Here is an 18,896-nt window from a genome sequence, read left to right on the forward strand (position 1 = left end):
AAGTTCATTCTCGAAGTCTGTAAGTCACTTTCATTTGATCAAGTGGGATTCATCACAGTGATTCAGCACCTTTTTTTTTAAATATATTTTTTAATTGGAGGAACATTGTCTTGCAGTATTGTGCTGGTTTCCTCTGTACAACAACACGAAGTTGCTATATAACATAGGGAGCTCAGTGCCCTTATTGTTAAGCTCTGTGTGATACAGTCTCCCTGAGGCTAGTGTAGTCTGGGGACCATAGCTACTCTCAACATTGTGTTTTATAGTACCAAGGCCTAGCCATCTGACCTAAGAGGCTCCAGTCTGCCCCTTTTTGACTCAGTAGTAGCATATATAACATATACACACTGCATAAACTTAGAAATGATATGCATGTAAGAAATGATAAATTAATCACACACATTAAATATTTAATGTAATTGCAATTTGTGCAAAGGAATTACATGAATACTGACAGGATAATACAGGGAACGCTATTTCTTATATTAGCAAAAATGAAAGGTTTTGGAAGACAAAGAAATACCACTTAGCTCCAGTAGGTGCACTGCTTCTTCTCACCACAATTTGAACCTTGTGCTGGATATCTTCTGTTTGCCTCTCTAGGCTCTCTCCACTCTTCTTTAGCTAGCTCTATGCCTTAAGAGGCTGACTTACACTGACTGCATCACAGGCTTTTTTGTCTTTCAGCTTTGGGTGAGGGCTGGGCTTCTCAGGTGGCACTAGTGTTAAAAGAACCTGCCTGCCAATGCAGGAGAAGTGACAAATGCGGGTTTGATCCCTCGGTTGGGAAGATCCCCTGAAGGAGGAAATGGCAACCCACTCCAGTATTCATGCCTGGAGAATCCCACAGACAGTGGAGCCTGGCAGGCTACCATCCACTGGGTCTCAAAGAGTCAGATGTGAGCGACTAAGCACAGCACACAGTAGGAGATGGTGAGAGGGCAGAGAGCTATGTGACCTGGGTCCACCATCCTACCTCTTCTGTTTGCATCCATTGACTAAAGACCAGAGTACCTTTCAGATGGTCCTCCTCACAGAGCTTTCTGCGTCTCTAGGAAAAGGAAGCCACAAATCCACCCCCAGCCCAAACCGTCCACCCTTAGCAGCTCAACTCCTATTGTACTATCTCACATAGTTTCCCTATATCTTGATAATACTTCTGAAATAGTCTCTTTTTTAAAAGTCTCCCCAAGTTATCCAGTTTGAGAATGCCATCTATTTCCTTCCAGTACCTAAATGATAAAACCTTTTAGGATGGCTGTTATTCACCGTAACTCTAAGGAACTGAAAATAAATAAGGCAAAATATCTAGGATGTCCTTGATATATTTTTCCCAATACAATGAAGCAGTATTTATTGTTTGCTTGTCTTTCTCCATTCATATTGAAAAAGGAAAGGAAGAAGGGAAATGGGGTAAAAAAAACCAAAAGTATGAAAATAGGAAATTAACCGTAGAAACAAAAGCAAATTAAGCCCAATCAGACGGGTGGCAGAGTACAGTAAGCACTGAGTTCTAAAGTCGCCAATACTGACTGCACCACACAGCCACTCACCAACTGTGTGACTTTGAGAGAGTTACTTTCTCTTATCTCTAAGCAATTGATTAACATTTCCTACATGATATTACTGCTCTGAGGATTTAATTACTGCTCTGAGGATTGAGGGAAAACATTTGTATCAATTCTTAGAAAATTTATGTCTCCACTAATTCTTTTTTTTTTTAATTATTTATTTATTTATTTTTTTAATTTTAAAATCTTTAATTCTTACATGTGTTCCCAAACATGAACCCCCCTCCCACCTCCTTCCCCATAACATCTCAGTGGGTCATCCCCATGCACCAGCCCCAAGCATGCTGTATCCTGCGTCAGACATAGACTGGCGATTCAATTCTTACATGATAGTATACATGATAGAATGCCATTCTCCCAAATCATCCCACCCTCTCCCTCTCCCTCTGAGTCCAAAAGTTCGTTATACACAGCTGTGTCTTTTTTCCTGTCTTGCATACAGGGTCGTCATTGCCATCTTTCTAAATTCCATATATATGTGTTAGTATACTGTATTGGTGTTTTTCTTTCTGGCTTACTTCACTCTGTATAATCGGCTCCAGTTTCATCCATCTCATCAGAACTGATTCAAATGAATTCTTTTTAACTGCTGAGTAATACTCCATTGTGTATATGTACCACAGCTTTCTTATCCATTCATCTGCTGATGGACATCTAGGTTGTTTCCATGTCCTGGCTATTATAAACAGTGCTGCGATGAACATTGGGGTACATGTGTCTCTTTCAATTCTGGTTTCCTCGGTGTGTATGCCCAGCAGTGGGATTGCTGGGTCATAAGGTAGTTCTATTTGCAATTTTTTAAGGAATCTCCACACTGTTCTCCATAGTGGCTGTACTAGTTTGCATTCCCACCAACAGTGTAGGAGGGTTCCCTTTTCTCCACACCCTCTCCGGCATTTATTGCTTGCAGATTTTTGGATCGCAGCCATTCTGACTGGTGTGAAGTGGTACCTCATTGTGGTTTTGATTTGCATTTCTCTGATAATGAGTGATGTTGAGCATCTTTTCATGTGTTTGTTAGCCATCCGTATGTCTTCTTTGGAGAAATGTCTATTTAGTTCTTTGGCCCATTTTTTGATTAAAAATATGGAACGTTTCACGAATTTGCGTGTCATCCTTGCGCAGGGGCCATGCTAATCTTCTCTGTATCGTTACAATTTTAGTATATGGGCTGCCGAAGCGAGCACTCCACTAATTCTTACTTATTTCTTATTTCCTTTCCCTTAGGCTTTATTGAAGGCTACTAAACAACAGGCAACTACTTTGGGTGTATTTTCACTGACATGGAATTAATTTAGTACTGAAATAGAATCAACACCTACTCTTCCTGATTCCTAACACCTCAGCAAAACTAAGGTGGCTCAGAGGTTAAAGCGTCTGCCTTCGATCTGGGTTCGATACCTGGGTTGGGAAGATCCCCTGGAGAAGGAAATGGCAATCCACTCCAGTATTCTTGCCTGGAGAATCCCATGGACAGAGAAGCCTAGTAGGTTACAGTCCATGGGGTCACAAAGAGTCGGACACGACTGAGCGACTTCCCCTTCCTTCCAATTAATTCGTGCTTCATAAATTCAGAATTCTAGGCAGGAGTTCATGATATTCAATATCAGTTTAGTTCATATTTCATAAAACTGAAGTTCTGTATTGAGGAGGTAAAAACAAAAATGTAACAACAATAAAAGATTATAGTGATTTTTAAAAATATCTACCATTTCTTGGATGATTATTTGATTTCATCAAGAAACTTTTAGAAGAATCATGTGTAAAAGAATCAAGAATATTTTGATTCATTTAATAATATATAATTCATCTCATTCCCAGGAAAATGTGATTTTAAAATGTGGGAAGCTTAATTGATAAGCATTAACATTTGAAAATAACAATATTAAATGCATTAAGAATATTAATAAGGAATCATTCTCCACTGGTGTTATTTTGTTTGTTTCCTTATTCACTAGTTAAATTAAGAAAAAGTATGTACATACAATATGTAAAGAACATATGTGGTGTATAGTATATTCAATATAGTATGTATGAATGTAATATATACATGTATATATTTCAGAATCTAAAATTAACAGAATGAAAGTTGAATGACTATATGATATAGAATTTACCTTCATAAGTACAGTAGCTCTTCATAACATAATTTACTGTATTCAGTAGGGATATAGCTATGATTGCTTCCGGTGAGTACTTGGAAACTAGTGTTTTTTTTTGGTATGATGTATATATAGCTTTTGAAAGCTTTGTTGTAACATCCAAGGTCAAATTTTTTTAAAATGTATAATATAGCAAAGAAAATCTTCAAGTATAAACTTAAGAACATTTAAAAATTAAACCTGAATTAAACCACATCATGAATAGTGTAGTGTTCACATATATGTCTGAAAGATATTTGAAACATTTAAAAAAATTAGTACCTTTTAAATACAGAACAATATGTTATCTTTTTAATAATGGATTATATTAAGTCAGAAATATGAGTCACCCTTGAAAGAAGTGAATCAGTTTTTAATTAAAGGGAGATTCTGAAGCAGTCATGTGACCCCCTGGTTTATTCAGCTGTAGTGCAGTAAATTCCCCTGCTCTGGAATATTTATAATACCTTTTCAACACTAGCTGACCATTAGGCATAAGATTCAAAGCCCTGATTCAGACTGTTTTCTGTTACACTCTAATTTCCTTTAAAGGTTTCTTCCTCTTTCTGTCATCTGTATCCTCAAGTTATAAAAACTAAAAAGTCTCTCAAAAATGCTACAAAAACCATATCCTAATACGAATATAAACACTAACCCTTATTCTTGGCTTACTTTGTTTTGTGATTATGCTTTAGATACTTTTTGAAATCATAAGACATGGCTGGTATTGAAGTTAAATATAGTTTACATATTGTAATATTATCTGTCCCCAAGGTCTGTTTTTATTTTTTGTTTTGTTCCTTTTTCCACCTTCACGTGAGTCTTTTGTTTTCATAGTCATTAAAAACAAACAGGCAAATCCACCTCAATGTAACTTAACGTTGCTTGAGAAAGCAGTTCCCTCTAATTTTTTCGGCTGCAGTTATTTGAATGAAACTTAAAGATTCCTCAGCTGTTTTTTGAACTATAAGGTAACAGAAGCTGAATATAAGTTTCACGGCAACAGGAATTTTTATTTTGTTTACTAGTATATTCCAAATACCTTGCTGTAGAACTTCAATAAATATTTGTTGACTATCATATGTTTTGGATATAACTCATATAAACAATACAAAAATGTTTAAATTAAAAAATGTCTTTCCTTCCACAATCCTGATTCCCAAAGGTAACTACTATTAAGTGTATTAAGTGATGTGTGTTCTGGTAGACTTTTTCCATGTATATCTACTTTTTTCAGAGCTTAGTGATGGTGTCTATTTTTATATGTTAATTGGCTATTTGTATTTCTTATTCTGTTTATATACTTTGCTCTTTCTTTTCCTCTTAGGAAAAATGATAAAAATAACAAGACTGCACTACTGCTGTACGGCATCAGCTACAGTGCATTTCTATTTTCAGTCACTGCATCGGTATTTTAAGATCATTTGGTGGATTAAGTCACATCCCAGAAATTTCCAGAAAGCTAATTCTGATTTGTTACTAAAATGTTATGCGAGCTTAGGAAAGTTATTCAACATCTCTCTGCCTTTTACTTTTGTCTACAAAATGGAAGCAGGCAAGAGGTTCATGGTGAAATGTGGCAAATTGTGGTCAAAGAAAATGAATAATGAATGGAACCTCCATCTCTCACAGTCCCAATCTCATGCCAAAAATGAGCAGGAATCAATAAATTGCATATGCTGCAAAATTAAGAGCCAATAATAGCACTCACTTATTTTTTTCCTTTGTCATTAATAAAACCATGTTAAACTCATACTTCAAAAATTTGGTAACACTGATAACAAAATTATCGATAACACTGTCATCATGCAATCAAAATTTGAGAAAGCATTTATGATTTATAAATGATATGAAATGCTTGTGACAACTACCTAAGATTACTTAGAGTGGAATCAGAATTAGAATGAAATTCTTTTCTGGATTGAAAATTCTTCCTAATTTAAAGCACCTTTGCAGATACAAATGCAAACCTTAATCTAACTCATTACATTTTAAAAAATCTTTGGTCAGAGTTCGAAGAGATTGCTCTGGATATTAGTACAAAAATGCTAAAAGAGTATATTTAAGATTTCTAAAAAGACTCAACAAGAGAGACTTAATCCAGATTTATAGCCTTCTAAGAACTGGACTGAACTGAAGAAATCTATTTACAAAGTCTCCAAACGTTTTCGTCCTTTAGTATGGTTAAAGTAAAGTCAACATGACTGGATGTTTTGTTTAGCAAAGTTCCTTACTTACACAAGGAATGTTATCTAAATCTGCACTTATGTGTTCAAAGTCACTTCAATAGTATTGGACTCTTTGTGACGCTATGGATTAGAACCCACCAGTCTCTTCTGTCCATAGGATTCTCCAAGCAAGAGTACTGGAATGGGTTGCCATGCCCTGCTCCAGGGAATCTTCTCCACCTAAGGATGGAAACTGAGTCTCGTCTCCTGCCTTGGCAGGTGGGTTCTTTACCACTAGTGCCGCCTGGGAAGTCCTAACTGCACTTGATTGACTAACCAGGCCTTTGTGCTAATTGGAATAACTTCGCGTGGGGCTCTTGCACTACCAAAGCACAGGTTTTTACAACCAACTGCCTGGAAAGACCTAGGACACAGCAGTAAACAAGCTGAAGAACTGCTGAAAAGAATGCTGGAATTAAAATTAAAATGTATCTTTTTTAACTGTTAGGACCCCAAGGAATTTTTCATCATGCATTTTGTCTTAAGGGCTTTACGAAGTTGGGAAAACTAGTTATTGAATTTTAATACCTGAAATCCACACCTAAAAAGAGCAGATCATGACCCCACAGAAGTCTAAAAATACCCTCTGATGCCTTCAGACCTTGATTCTGTTACAATATTCTTCTTAGGTTGCTAAACTAAGAATTACTGCTAATGCAGACAGCAATATGTGAGGGACATTTGGTGTTGGTTTGTTGACCCATGAACCTCAGGAATGTTTGATACCTTATGTAAAACTTATCAAATTTCTGCTTCCTTTCTGCTGAATAGGAAAAATCTATTTATAGACTACATGATAACATGAAAAGCATGGCACAGGTTTCTTTCAGGCAATAAAAATATAATGCAATTCTTTCCTTATAATGAAAAACAAATAGCTTTACAAGTGTAATTCTGTAGCTGCTTAAAAGAGGACCGCTTTTTAAAAACTGATCTTTTAGTCTTCTGATGGTGAAAATTAGAAACACCTCTTAGTATTAATAGTTGTCTGTATGTAATAATTATTACACAAATATACCTCAGTGGGTATTGGAAATACCAAGACATGGAAGGTGTATTCTAACATATTTAATAAATGGTTAGTGATATTGACAAGTATGAGAAGGAGAGGGAGGGAGGCAAGAAAAGAAGGAAAAAAGAAATTTGGTCTATTAGGCCATGCCCAAAGTCAGCTTGCATTCTTAATTAGGTTAGCCAGCTCTTGAACTTGTCTGTTGCAGTTCCATTTTGAGACATGAGACATTCATTAAGCATACTATTTTAGGTAATGTCCATACAGGCAGTAACCTATTTGTTCAAATGATATATCATTACACCCTGTTTTAGATAATTCTTTACATGCAGTTGAAGCAAGAACTTTATGCAAGCATATGGGAATGAGTTAAAGGATATTTTATTGTTCCTGGTATATACTGTCTCCATTTTTAAAAATGCTACAGAAAAATATGAATAAAGAAATGTTTGTGGTTCACTGAAATATAGTGACAACTGAAAATTGGAAGGAATCTAAATATCAGTTACTGCTGCTGCTGCTAAGTCACTTCAGTCATGTCCGACTCTGTGCTACCCCATAGACAGCAACTCCATAGACCCCATAGACCGCTCCCCATCCCTGGGATTCTCCAGGCAAGAACATTGGAGTGGGTTGCCATTTCCTTCTCCAATGAATGAAAGTGAAAAGTGAAAGTGAAGTCGCTCAGTCATGTCTGACTCTTCACGACCCCATGGACTGCAACCCACCAGGCTCATCCGTCTATGGGGTTTTCCAGGCAAGAGTACTGGAATGGGGCGCCATTACCTCCTCCATATCAGTTACTAGATATGGTTAAATAAATTATATGTACTCCATTATTGAATATTATGTTGTTGTTAACATGAGCTCTGTATTGTTTAGTCAAGTTGTGTCCAACTCTTTTGCGATTCCATGGACTGCAGCCTGCCAGGCTCCTCTGTCTATGGGATTTTCTGCAAGAATACTGGAGTGGGTTGCCATTTCCTTCTCCAGGGAATCTTCTTAATCCAGGGTTCGAACCGCATTTTCTTCACTGCAGGCAGATGCTTTACCACTGAGCCACCTGGGAAGCCCAAGCCCTGTATATTGACTTCGAAATTTTTTCAAAATAAATTATTAAGTAAAAATGCAAACCACAGAATAGTATATTCATGATGACTACATTTATATAAAATATTTAAAGTTATATGTGTGTATGTATGCAAATAGTTATAAAAAGAAAGGAACTTGGAGATTGTTTGAATCTTTCATAATAGAATACATTCATGTGTTACTTATGAAATTAAACAGACATCTGAAAATAGCAGTTATATTTGGGTTCAGATTGGCTCATTGTGTGTTTAGCATGCAGCTGGGTACAAAATTAGTGCTCTTTGTTCTAGTTCTTTTCGTTTCTTGTCAGTTTTTAAGGCAAATATATTACAGTTACTGCTTAAAACACATGGGCATTACATCTAATTTTCAAAATACAGTGAAAATAAAATCTGTCAATCTCAGAAAAAACTCATTTAGGAAGGTTTGAGAAGAAAAATCTGGGAACTCTGCCCTTAGTTTATTTTTGGATAAGGTTCTCAAGGCTTTAAAAAATAATTCATTACTATAATTTTTATTCATAATCACAATCAACTTATTAGTTTTCTCAATATTCTCTGAGGCCTTGAAGGCAATAAGCTTAGAGTTTCCAAAACAGGACCACTGAAATTTCCTGAAGAGGAATCAAACATAGAATCAGCCACTCCCTGTCCATAAATGAACCGTACCAGGAAGAGAAAAAAGTTAACATATCAATATTATCAGTAAAAGTGCCTTTGGTTCCAGATAACCTAAACGAAAACTCAATTAACTTAAATAATAAGGAAAATTCATAATTTCACAAAGCAAGACATCTGTCAGAGAAGATTGCCTGGGAAGGTAATTGGTCTCCTGCAGAGAATCTGACAAGCGGACTGTTGTTTCTAGTCGCAGTTAAGGGTGGATCAGTAGCTGTAAATACAGAAAGAAAGGTCCATGTCATGGTTGCTGCCGTTGGAAGGGTCTATCAGGTTAGTCACCAAAGGACTCATAAAGCCATCTTTATGAATAGGGAGTTCCCTGGTGATCCAATGGTTAGGATTCTGTGCTGTCACTGCTGTGGCCTAGTTTCTACCCCTGGTTGGGGACCTGAGATCCTGCAAGCTGCATCGTGCTGTAAAGTGTGGCCAAATTTTAAAAAACAAGCAAACAAAAGACTCAGTTTTAAGTATCCGCCAAACCAGAGAATGCAGACTTCATTTTTCTTTTATTCTGGCCACACCATATGGCTTGCAGGATCTTAGTTCCCTGACCAAGGATTGAAACCTCACCCTCGGTAGTGAAAGTGCAGAGTCCTGACCACTGGACCACCAGGGAATTCTCTTCAGTATTTTATTACTTTTGATGTTACTATAAATGGAAATTTTAAAATTAATTTTGCTTTGGGTTTTCATTGCTGGTGCATATAATTGAATTTTGTATGTTGATCTTGAATCCTGCAAACTTGTAGAGTTTGTTTAATGGTTCTTATAGTTTTTTGGTGTATTTCTTAAAGTTTTCTACATATAAGAGTATATCAACTTCAAATGCAGAGTTTTGCCCTTCCTTTCTTATCTGGATGTCTTTTATTACTTTTCCTTTTTTCCCAATTGTCATGGCTAGATCCTACAGAAAGTATGAGGTTGAATAGAAATGAAAGAGCAGATACATTGCTTATTCCTGATCTTAGGGAAACGAATCTAGTCTTCAGTCTTTCACCATCTAGTTGATATTGTGTGTGTGCTCACTCACTCAGTCTTGTCCGACCCTCTGTGACCCCATGGGCTATATCCCACCAGGCTCCTCTGTCCATGGGATTCTCCAGACAAGAATACTGGAGTGGGTTGCCATTTCCTACTGGAGGGGATCTTCCTCGCCCAGGGATCAAATCCGCATCTCTAGTTGTACTTTATCTGGTTGAGGAAGTTCTCATCTGTTTCTAGTTTGTTGAGCATTTTTGCCACAGAGGTTGGCAAAGCTCAAATGCTGTTTCTGCATCACTGAAGTACATCCTTGCTTCATCATATATGCATTTTAAGCTTTGCTAGATAATGTTAAACTGCTCTTCTCAAGCTATAGCAATTTATATCCTTAAAAGAAAATTTGAAACTTCCTGTTTCTTCATTAAGAGCAATGATTATTATTATGGTCCTTTATTTATTGTCAATCTAATGGATGAAAAATGCTATCTCCTTATTTTACTTTGCATGTTTCTGATAACTAGTAAAGTTGAAGATGCTTTAATAGTTTGAAATTTATGGATGTCTATAATGTTTCTTGTGAATTATCATAATATCAATATCCTTTGATCATTTTTATATAGCTTCATGTTAATTTGTGGAAGCCCCTTATACTCATTTCATACCATTTATGAATATTATAGATATTTTTCCAAGTTCATAAAAAGATAATTCTGGAGAATATAGGAATTATTAGTCCTATCTTAATCACTGCATTAACATTACTTTTTACATAAGATCTTATATTTACAGTATGTAAAACAGTGATTCCCTTTAGGTCTTAAAAGACATGCTTTCCATCACATCTTTGACACATTTAAAATTTTATTCTCAGATTCTACTGATGCTTTTTGCTAGAGAACTGATCATAAAGAAACTAAAAATTTCTGTATGTTAAAAACTATCATTGTAACTATGCCTTATAATTTTCCATAATTACTTCTGTTCTCTTTCAATTCTATACTACCCTGCTTTTGCCTGAGTAGAATTGAAATTTCCAAAGGAAATTGGTAGTTTGTATCTTTCAAGGAGTTTTAATATTTCGTTTAAATGGTTGAATTTCATGGCATAAAGTTGTTCATAATATTCCCTTATTATACTTTTAGTATCTGCTTTTAGTAGTATCTGAAATTTATTCACCTCTCATTCTTGATCTTTCATTTGTGTCTTTCTCATTTTTCCTGATCATTCTTACTATATGTTTGTCAATTTTATAGATATTCACACATAGCCAGCTTTTGTTTTTATTGATTATTCTCTAATGCTTTTTTGTTTCCTATATCATCAATTTCTGCTGTGGTCTTATTATTTCCTTTACTTTTATTACTATCGGTTTCATTTGATCTTGTTTTCCCAGTTCCTAATGGTTGAAGCTAAGACCATTTATTTGAGAGCTCTCATCCATGGTAGGTGTTTAATGCTATAAATTCTCCTCTAAAAACTGCTTAAGGTGTATTTCATAAATTTTGCAGTACTCCACTCATATTATGTCAGTTGCAAAGACTTTATAATTTCCCTATTGATTTCTTTGACCCATTGGTTATTTAGAAGCATGTTTTTTAGTTTCCAAATTTTAGGTTGTTCTTCAGAAATCTTTGTTATTGATATCTGAAGTAATTATATTCAGAAAACATACTTTAAATGATTTTAATTCATTCAAAATTTTAAATTCTGTCTTATGACCCAGGATATACGGTCTAGCTTTGTTAATGTTCCAGATTCACTAAAGAAAATGTGCATTCTGCTGTTGTGTTTGTTCAATAAATGTCAATTAGGTCAAACTGGTTAATCGTGTTGTTCAAGTTCTCTATACCTTTGCTGATTTCTTGTCTACTTGTCAATTGTTGAGAGAGGGTAATTGAAATCTCTGAAATCTAATGGCAAGCTTTTTTCACCTTGAAGTTCAACATTTTAGCTTCATGTATTTTAATGTGCTGGCACTAGGCATACACATATTTAGAATTATTCTGTCTTCTTAATGAATTGATCCCTTTATAGTTACAAAATGACCCTCTTTATTCTTGGAAACTTTATTTGCTCTGAAATTTACTTTGTCTGATATTAATATAGTCTTTACAGCTTTTTCATTAGTGTTAGCATGGCATATTTTTCCTTTTCTTTAATATGAAACCTATTTGTAATTTTGCTTTTAAGTGAGTTTACAATATTGTTGAGTCTTCTTATTTTATCCAGTCTGACAATCTCTGTCTTTTAGTTGGGATGTTTAAATTATCTACATTAAATGTGAGTATTGAAATGTTTGTGTTTAAATCTGTAATCTTGCTATTTGTTTTCTATTTGTGCCAACTGTTCATTGTTTACTTTTTCTGTTTTTCTGCCTTATTTTAGATTAACTGAACATTTTAATTTTATTTATTTAACATTTATTTCTTTGTTGGTTTATTAGCTGTAACTCTTAGATAGTTATATAGTGATTGTTTTAGAGTTTACGTGTGTACAGCATACATCTTTAAGACATCATACTCTGTCTTCAAGTGATATTAAATTACCTCTGATAGTATAACAACTTTGTAATAATATGCTTCCATGTGTTTCAAGTGTTTGTACTATTATTGTCATACATTTCACTTCTACATATTTTATGAAACCCAAGACATTATTATTTTGCTTTAAACAGTCAAGTACCTTTCAAAGGGATTTAAATAATAAGAGAAAATATCTTTCTAATTATCTATATAGTTACCATTTCTGGTATTTTTCGTTCCTTTGTGCAGTTCTAGATTTCAGTCTGTTATCATTTTCCTTCTGATTGAAAGACTTGAACATTTTTTTTTAATAGTGCAGTCTTGCTAGCTTGTAATGAATTCTTTCAGCCTTTCTATAACTGAAATAGTTTTTATCTTACCTTCATTTTTGTGACTTAGCAGCAGCAGAATTTTTGTCAGATGTTTTTGCTGAGTGTAGAAATCTAGGTAAACAGTTTTAGTTCTTTCAGTATTTTAAACGTGTTCCTATCTTCCAGCTCCCATTGTTTTCAGTGAGAAATCTGTAGTCTTTGTTCCTGTGTACATAATGTGTCTTTTTCCTCTGGTTGTTTTTAAGGTTTTCTTTTTATCAATGATTTTAAGAAATGTGTTTATAATATAATATGTCTTGCTATAGTTTTCATTGTGTCTCTTGTTCTTGTAGTTTGCTGGGAATCTTAGATTCATGGGTTTGCAGTATTTATCAACTTTGGGAAATTTTTAGCCATTATTTCTTCTAAAGTTTTTTTCTGTTCTCCTATCTATCTTTTCCTTTGGGGACTTCAGTTACACTGAGGTTAGGCTGCTTGAAATTCTTCTGCAGACTGGATGTCCTGTTACTTTTTTTTACGTCCTCCCCCTTATCCTTTGTATTTTTCATTTGGCTAGTTTCTATTTCCACATTATTTCATTAACTAACTTTTTCTTCTGCAATGTATTCCTCTAGTTAATTCCACCAAATGTATTTTTTATTTCAGGTGTCATTTTTCATCTTTAGAAATTAAATTTGTGTCTTAAAAAGTCTTTCATATCTCTATATGTTCAGTGTTTCCTCTAACTTACTGAAATTGTGGAATATAGTTATAGTATTGGGTATAATACATACTTGAATGTCCTTATCTAATAATTCTATCATCTGTGTCATTTCTAGATCAGTTTCTATTATATTTTCTCTCCAGTCTTATTAAGGTCTGAGGATTATCGAATGTTTTTTTTCCCTCAGTCTCTAGTAGTTTTCTTAATGTATGTACTGATCAGTACTCAGCACCAGGTGGAACCTGTATAGACCTCTGAAATTCTCTCAATGCAGATTTCTCCTCTCTGGGACTCTGCTTTGTAAACTGTAGTTCTTTTGGTCATTCAAAAGCCCAGCTTTAATTCTTCAAGTCAGGAAGACAGACTACTTGGGTATTTTTCCCTACATCACAGCCTGGAAACTTTCTCAAGGCAGTAAGCTGGGTAAATGTCAAACTCATTTTATTGTTTTCTGACTCAGAGTTCACTATTCTTTCTCGCCTAATGCTCAACATCTTTAAAACTATCATTTGATATATTTTGTCAGAGTTTTGGTTATTTCAGAAGGGAGAGTATATCTGGTTTTATTTATTCCAGAACTAGATATACCTTAGTATATCTGTCCAGAAGCAGACATCCCTTATACTGTTTAGTTGCAGCCAAGTTAAAGCTTCAGCTATCCTCTCCTGTGTAATTCATATTCCTCAAAGTAATCTCATTTCTAGGAATTCCTGTTATCTTCTTTCCCACCGGATTAAATTACCTACTCATTCTTTCTTTGTGTTGCATATTAGTTACCTCATTAAAGGACCAGTGCTAATGAACTAACAAATCTCTTATTCTAAGCAATTTTTCAAAAATTTAAAAAAAAACCCTCCTTTTTTGCTTATAATAATAAAAATGCTAAATCTAAGGAGAATGTGTTAAGAAGAACTTGAAGGGACTTCCCTGACGGTCCCATGTTTAAGATTCAACTTCCACTGTGAAGGTGTGGGTTTGACCCCTGGTTGGGGAATTAAGATCCTGCATGCCCTGCAATGCCGGGGGGTGGGGGGTGGTGGTGGTGGAAATCACCTGTTGTCAGTTTATCCCAGGATTTTTTCAATATATTTTAATGGAATCATGTAAATATGCAATTTTGAATTCTGCTTGTTCCACTCAGCATTTTAGTGAGATTTTGCTCTACTAGTAAACTTCTCTGAGAAGCAATTTAAGTGATGCATAGTATTTCATTTCACTATAATCATATGTTTAGATAGTTTCCAATGTTTACTATTACATATAACGCTATACAAATATTTTTCTGTATCTCTGATTATTTTTAGAGTAAGGTCTCAAAATGGAATTACTAAACCCAAAGATATAAACCTGTTTGTTTAAGAGTTTTAGCGAATATTACCATTTTTACCTCCAGAAACATTATACCATTTATAATTCCACCAGTAGTGTGTGAAATTATCTGTCTCATCATCTTCTTATTTTCACTGCATATCAAAATAGCAGGGGCTTCCTAGAGAGAGGAAAAAGCTTATTCACAAGGCATTATTTGAATGATAGAAATTTATGTGCTGTAGTTGATAGTACCTCTTAAGGCTTCTAAGTACAGTTGTACAGTTTGTACACTGTACAGAAGCACCTGGCTGGGGGGCCAGAGGAGGTTAAAATCCATTTCATGCTCTGCTTTCCAAATGGAGTCCCCACAGGGCTTTTTCTAATTCTAAAGACCTGTAAAGTCTGTTGGTGGCCCTGATAGCTACCATTTATCCCTGTAATTATTATGTGTCTGACATATGCTGAGGATTTTAAATTTATTATCACATTTAATCCTCATAACAACCTTATGTTGAAAGTATTATCATTTCATTTTAGAAATGAAAAAACTGAGAATTAGAGAATTTATATAATCTGATCTAAATGTTCAGAATTTACACAGAATTTATAGGTATTGTAGTTTGAATTCAAATTAGATTTGTTTGATTCCAAACCTAGTGCTATTTTGACAAGGACTGATTTTTAGTTAAGTGGACCATCAAGCGTTCCTCAAATGTCTCTGCTAGGTCTTTTAGGCAGGTAAAATGATCACAGTTTACCAGTCACTAAGAAAAATAACACAACAATAACATGATTGCTTGAAAACATTTGTACTCTGGGGAAAAAAATTTGCTACTTTCGTAACCCAATATGCATACAGATAAATAGTTTGAGTAATATTAATATTAGGTGATACACATTTATAAAAGTAGGTAATCTATGAAAAGCACATTCTCACTGCAGATTACTATCTTCCATTGTATTTTATAGTGAGACCACTTATAGTATAGTGCTTGTTCACATCCCTCACAGAATATTATGGCCACAGCAACTTTAGTAAAGGGCTGTGGAAGAAAGCTTTATGAACAATATAAAGACTTGGTAGGACAATGATTCATTTAATATCCTGCTAACATTTTTTTCAGTGATAGCCATGTTGGACTGTTACTGTAATCATTAGTGAAAGCAGTGATGCCCAAAGTTACTCAATCTAAGGAGAAAATTTGGCAGGGCCTAATATGCCCATCTTGTAATCGCCATTAAATCTTGTTTTGGCTCTCATTTAATGCAAGACATTACCTGGGGGAACCCAGGCCTGGAGTAGAATATCATACTCTTTCATATGTCATTTATCTTTTCTGAGTTCTAGTCTACCCAATGGAGTGTGACTCACAGGTCATGTTGCTGCTACCTAAATGCTATATTCATTGATATTTAACCTTTGGCAAAGAGGTAGGTTTTCCATAGATACTATTGTTTAATGAGCTCTGGTTGTAAATATCTCCCTGTTCTCCTTGGCAATAATAATTCCTACCTGTTGGGAGCTCCAATTGACTCTGAAGTAATCATCTTATGAAAAGTAGAAATCAAAATTTCATTTGTTGATAGAAAGGTAAATATAAAGAAGATACTTGTTATTGTTATGGAAGAAAAATAGGCATAGTTGTTTGAACTGCTTTAATTAAAGAAAAGATGGTTGCAAATGAGTTGATTTCTGTGTTTGGACTTCTCATGAATGATATGTTTTATATAAATATGTTAACAAAAATCCAATTATGTGTTGATCCCTGGGGGAGACAAGGACATGGTGTAATATAAACTCAGCATTTTTTTAGTATGTATCATATACCTTGGTGAAAGGATTGATGTACATAAGAATTTGGGGCTTCCAGTTTAGTTCAGTTGCTCAGTTGTGTCCCACTCTTTGCAACCCCATGGACTGCAACACACCATGCTTTCCTGTCTATCACAAACTCCCAGAGTTTACCCAAACTCATGTTCATTGAATTGGTGATGCCATCCAACCATCTCACCCTCTGTTGTCCCCTTCTCCTCCTGCCTTCAATCTTTCCCAGCATCAGGGTCTTTTCAAAAGAGTCAGTTCTTTGAATCAGGTGGCCAAAGTATTGGAGTTTCAGATTCAACATCAATCCTTCCAGTGAATATTCAGGACTGATTTCCTTTAGGATGGACTGGTTGGATCTCCTTGCTGTCCAAGGGACTGTCAAGAATCTTCTCCAACACCACAGTTCAAAAGCATCAATTCTTTAGCACTCAGCTTTCTTTATAGTCCAACTCTCATATCCACCCATGACTACTAGAAAAACCATCAGTTCAGTTCCATTCAGTTCAGTTGCTCAGTCATGCCTGACTCTTTGTAACCCCATGGACTGCAGCACACCAGGCTTCCCTATTGACCACCAACTCCTGGAGCTTACTTAAACTCATGTCTATTGAGTTGGTGATGCCATCCAACCATCTCATGCTCTGCCATTCCCTTCTCCTCCTGCCTTCAATCTTTCCTAGAATCAGGGTCTTTTAAAAAGAGTCAGTTCTTCGCATCAGGTGGCCAAAATATTGGTGTTTCAACTTCAGCATCAGTCCTTCCAATGAATACTCAGGATTGATCTCCTTTAGGATGGACTAGTTGGATCTCCTTGCTGTCCAAAGGACTCTCAAAAGTCTTCTCCAACACCACAGTTCAAAAGCATCAGTTCTTCGGCACTCAGCTCTCTTTATCATCCAACTGACATCCATACATGACTACTGGAAAAACCATAGCTTTGACTATACGGACCTTTATCAGCAAAGTAATGTCTTGGCTTCCAGTTTTGAGTAAATGAAAGTTGGCTTGAAGTGTGGTACTTTTAAAGGACATTTACCCTCTAGTCATCATCTAACTAGGGCTTATGTTTTCACTGATTTGTATTCTAGGTCATTTATTTATAAAGTTGTGCAAAATTTGGGAAACTGAGAAAGGGATTATTCTTATCAGGTAGCTATATCTTGATGACAATTCTGACATTTCAAGATGACCTGTTGATGGTATTATATCTTGTGGTTTTTTTTTTTTTTTCTAATACTTAGTTTAAAGAGTAAGATAAAGGGCCTGTAATAAAGCTCAGAAATGCTTCTGTCTAAAAGACAAATATGGTGATTGCTCTTTACACACAACCTGCAATCAGGAACAATATGACCAGCTAAGGATATAGAAATTTAAATCTGAAGTGCAGAGGGTTGCATCCTGGTGTACCCGAAACATGTTCCATACTACCTTGGCTTTAAAATTCTCTAATTTTTCTATTTTATTAGAAGTTATTCACTTTGGGAGCAATAAAGAAACTCCAACTTGAACTGCCTTGTATCTTTTAGTTGGAATTTTCCCAAAGCACAAAAGTTAAAATGTAAAAGTTGCTGTGTTTCATTAGTTTTATTCTTTTGAATGTTGCTGCAGTGAAAGCTCTGTGTGAAATTATTAGAAGACAAGTTTTCAAGTGATTGTAAAAGAAGATGCATATATGGGGACTCACTCAAAGGGCATTATTTAAAAAAGAAATTTTTCAGCCACCTATATCTCAGGGTATCTGTTCCCATTCAAGGATAGAGAAGCCACCATCTGTATGATTATTTTTACATCTGAACTTTTTTTTATACACCAGAGAGACTCAAAACTTTCAGGGTCATTTGCCCAGCATGTAGTGGAATGTCCTGTGCAATAGATTCCAATTAATATGACCGTGTTCAATAGCCCTGTACCACCAATGATGTTTAACTGCTTTCCACTTGGCTTTATATGGCACTTCTTTGTTGCAGCTGCAACCAGGTCTATCGCCCCTTTGATAGAATTTCAGTTACCCCAGGGAGAAGCTTTCAACTTTATTAAGCATTGAAGTCTGCACATTTATTCTTCTATGGAAGAACAGATCAAAAGCACACTTTCTGAGGAAGTAATCTGAAAAATTAGGATAGCACTTGTGGACTTTGGCAATAATATTTTCCTGTAATTGAAACCTAAGAACCTGTGTCAAATGACTAGACTATTATGAACTTCTTAGCATTTAACAAACCTATCTTGCTCTCTCTCTTTTTTTAAGTAAATAGGGTTCTTTAATTCGACTTAACTAATTCTTTAGCATGCTGTGGACCTTTGCTGTGGTTAGGAAGCCTAAATCTAGGTTTAGAGATAGGGAACTGACAATCAAGGAAGAAAACAATTAGATGATTAAGTTATGAAATAGAAAAAAAGCCTGTGGTTTTCAGTCCTTCTCTAGCATTAACTCATTGTGAAAAATTGAAAAAGACACTTAGATTTTCTGGGCCACAGTTTCCTTATCTTTGAAAAGT

The 18,896-nt window shown here is 35.2% G+C and overlaps 1 non-coding gene across 1 annotated transcript; it reads right to left on the reverse strand.

Moving 5' to 3' along the window:
* Positions 1 to 2,651: 2,651 nt before the first annotated feature.
* On the reverse strand, positions 2,652 to 2,758 carry LOC138093256 (U6 spliceosomal RNA). The gene has a single exon (XR_011146028.1). It is a non-coding gene; the product is annotated as a U6 spliceosomal RNA (small nuclear RNA).
* Between the last annotated feature and the right edge of the window lie 16,138 nt (positions 2,759 to 18,896).

This window comes from Capricornis sumatraensis, chromosome 1 (genome assembly GCF_032405125.1).
Source record: "Capricornis sumatraensis isolate serow.1 chromosome 1, serow.2, whole genome shotgun sequence".
NCBI lineage: Eukaryota > Metazoa > Chordata > Mammalia > Artiodactyla > Bovidae > Capricornis > Capricornis sumatraensis.